This window comes from Pyxicephalus adspersus, unplaced genomic scaffold (genome assembly GCF_032062135.1).
Source record: "Pyxicephalus adspersus unplaced genomic scaffold, UCB_Pads_2.0 Sca107, whole genome shotgun sequence".
In the NCBI taxonomy this organism is placed as follows: domain Eukaryota; kingdom Metazoa; phylum Chordata; class Amphibia; order Anura; family Pyxicephalidae; genus Pyxicephalus; species Pyxicephalus adspersus.
The window spans coordinates 1-3,472 of NW_027317114.1; the positions used below are offsets into that span (position 1 = coordinate 1).

Consider the following 3,472-nt stretch of genomic DNA (forward strand, 5'->3'; position numbering starts at 1 on the left):
TTTAAAATATTTTTTAACAAACAAATGTTTACTAAATCAAATGGCTGAGCTCTTTACATTTCCATATGTTACTTTTTAACAAGTCCACCTTCAGTCCTCAGCTTTAAAACCTAACAAGATGGTGTGAAGGGATGCCACAGAGCCAAGTTCTCAATGTTTAGACCTGCCTCCCTTCCTCTGTAACAAGTACAGCCACCTATTGTAATGATGTGCCAGTAGGAAAAAATTAGGATATGGAGGCCCAGGTCTGATTTTCGCACTGATAAGTATTGCAGTTTATAGAGCGTTGTGGACATAGGAGCACAGGAATTTTCAGACATTTAGAGCAGACACTCTGACGTACAATATTTATCTACACTTAAGAAATATAAACTTTGAAAAAAATTGTTCTGTGGCATTGTATTTGTATGTTTAGTCTCTATTACACATACGTTGTCTGCCAAGTCCTTAATGCCCTCTGCTTTTTTTTTTTTTTTTTCCAACGAGCTGCTTTACAATGTAATACAATCTGTCTTCTAGAAATGTTTACAAGTACAGTGTAAGTTTCCGCTTGTACACATGAAGGTCACGACAGAAGTGATTAGAATAACTGGGATATTAATGAGTCATTCTGCGGTTTGGATTTTAAGGAGTGAGATGTTTAAATTGCCACTATCAGTTGTGTATTATTACCATGCAACATTGGCTATAGTATTGTGCCTTATGGTAATGTGCATGCACCAATATTTAGAACTAAACTTCCATTAGCCTAACCATTGTAATTTCCAATTTCTAGTTTGCAAGGAGTGGTTGATAAGGAAGGGTGGCATAGAAGTAAAAGCAATGAATACCATATGTTTTCTTTTTGGATGCTCATTTAAAAGAATACTTTATACCTTTGCTCTTGTCATTGTCCAGGTATATACCATGCTTTGACCCGATTCTCACTTTGCAATGTTTAATGTTTTACGCATGCCCCTCTCAGTGACACAGCTGATGCTCAAAGTACTTTAAAGAACTAAAAAAAGGATGCTAAATTAATTGCCCTTAGTGTCCTCCCTCCAAGCGTCCAGAGACTCTTATAAAAGACTGGCTACTTTTTTCACCAAAAATAATTTTGCATGAGAATAATTTGATTTTAATGTGGTTGGGTTAAGCCAAGTTGGTTAAAAAACATTAAAAGAATCCTGCAGGCAGAAATGTTGTCACTTGTATATGAATTTTGGTTATGGTGCTTGCTGTGTGCTAGCAAGAAAAAGCAATAGGTGTGCTTTAGGAACATTTTTCACCCTTTTTACACATTTCTTTTCTGTCTGGTTGTATTGGTGACTTGGCTTATTTTTAATTATTGTTTTGCTTTCTGGCTGTAGGGAATCCAAACATTCCAAAACCTCGACGTATCATGAGGTCCTTCTGGGGCAGCAACCCGCACTTCCTTGGCTCATATTCCTATACCCAGGTGGGGTCCAGTGGGGCAGACGTGGAGAAGCTGGTGAAGCCCCTGCCTTATACTGAGAGCTCTAAAACCGCTGTAAGTACCCTGAGAAAAACTGTAAGACACCCTTCTCCCTATTCCCCCCCTGATTTAGGACAATTAAGGGGACAAGGCCACAATTCTCATTGTGTATTGCATGATGTCTACCTTCAATACCCACATTCCTGTCCCCCAGCAGTCACCTTTATACCTTTACCCCACATTCAATATAAACTGTATGGTTAGAAGCATCAATGAAAGGGGACAAGACTGGGCCAGCCAAGTGGGAACGGTGGTGGAGTAAACAAGGTGTGATCCAGGAAGGTGGGCCCTGTGAAGGAATGTGATAGGGTCCGACAGTGGCAAGGTGTAGGCAGAGATTGTTGTGGGGGGGAAAGGTGCCAGAGACTGATCCCATAAACAAAACTATATTGGCAGCAAACAGCGGCCACAAGGGAGCAAGGGACTCTTGTTCTCATAACATTGCAGGTAGCAGTATACTCAGATTGGGATTCTAACCCTTCCATACTTTTGTCAAGTTTTGGTTATTGGTTTTATAGTGTGATATATATGTGCCAGTACGGGTATTGCAATACTTAAAGTTTTCTTTTCAGCCCATGCAGGTGATGTTTTCTGGAGAGGCCACCCATCGAAAGTATTACTCCACCACCCACGGTGCTTTGCTCTCTGGCCAGAGGGAAGCTGCCCACCTTGCCGAAATGTACCAAGATCTCTTGGCATGCAAGAACTGAGAGAGCCCCAGAACCTCTTTACATGTGACTCCTGCCAGTGTGTGTATTTTAATCTTTGTCATTTCCTTTTTTTTAAAAACCTTGATAGTAGAAGAATTTTTATCTTTGTAAGAAAATCCTAACTGTTTTACAACATTGAGAGGTCTGTAGCAAAATCATGTACTGTATTCTGGGGGGAAGGTGCTCCGCAGTCCTTTTTATGTTTTGTGTTGGTTACTGTTTGCACACTTGGTGCCTTTTTTGAATTTTATTTCTCTGTATTGTAAGTGCCTTCTATAACAAATACTACAAAAATGTTCAATAAAAGAATATCAGGTTGAACAGCTGTGTGCCTCTCAGCGACATAAATCAGTGTTTGTTTGCCAAGCTTCCACTTGGCTGTAAAGAACTTTTTTTTTTTTGGGTATTGATTTTAGTCTTTTAATGTTTTTTTTTTTTTTTTTACATACCAATGTGATTGCTATTGATGTAATGTAGCTAGATCTGGTGTAGTGAGGTTTTGATGTCTTTTTTTCTACTTGTTGTTGTATGTGAGACTTGTATATGGACAAAGGGGCAGCTATATTTGCTTTTTAAATATGCATGCTTAAAAATCAGATTCTAAGATTCTAATCTCAATGGGAGTCTGATTAGGCAGGATAACCATTGTATGCCAACACCACATCCATGACACGGGGCAATGTGATCCCAAATTTGTTTTGTACCGTGGAATAATGGGGACACTTGGCTTGCAGGGCATCAATATGCACCAAACTGTCCTTTTTATGCCCCAGTTATTCTTTGGAAAGTTCATGTGGCAGACCTAATATATGGCTAAAGAAGTGGCCTCCTAATGATTGAGTTCGGGTGCTTCCTGTGAAGGATACTGGTAATGTTAAACATTAAGACCTTTAGCCCATTGTGAGTTTTCCAGCCTTGTGACAACAGTTTGTGGCCCTGTTCGGTTCCATCATGGCTGTACCTCTGTGCACAAAGCTATAGCTCCATAAAGACATAAGGTCTCTATCCCAAAAGATGTTTTTTAGGATTGAGGTTTAGAATGTGGCTTGTGGAAACTTGTGACCATTCAGCAAAATGAGAATTTGTGAAGTTGGACAAGATGATCTCCCTCAACAGCCCAAATCATGTGTAAAGTTTTTGTGGAGGAGCTATGAAGGGGAATCAACTCCATGGGCTTTATTTATAAAATAGGGAATCAGGAATTTCCTTGTGGGAATATTCCGGGTCCCTGTGTTTCAATGGCAGTAATTATTCCCATCAGGGCATG

The 3,472-nt window shown here is 39.7% G+C and overlaps 1 long non-coding RNA gene across 1 annotated transcript; it reads left to right on the forward strand.

Annotated features, from left to right (window-relative positions):
- Positions 1–736: 736 nt before the first annotated feature.
- On the forward strand, positions 737–2,530 carry LOC140344866 (uncharacterized). The gene is made up of 2 exons (XR_011923689.1): positions 737–1,510; positions 2,068–2,530. It is a non-coding gene; the product is annotated as an uncharacterized lncRNA (long non-coding RNA).
- Positions 2,531–3,472: the final 942 nt, after the last annotated feature.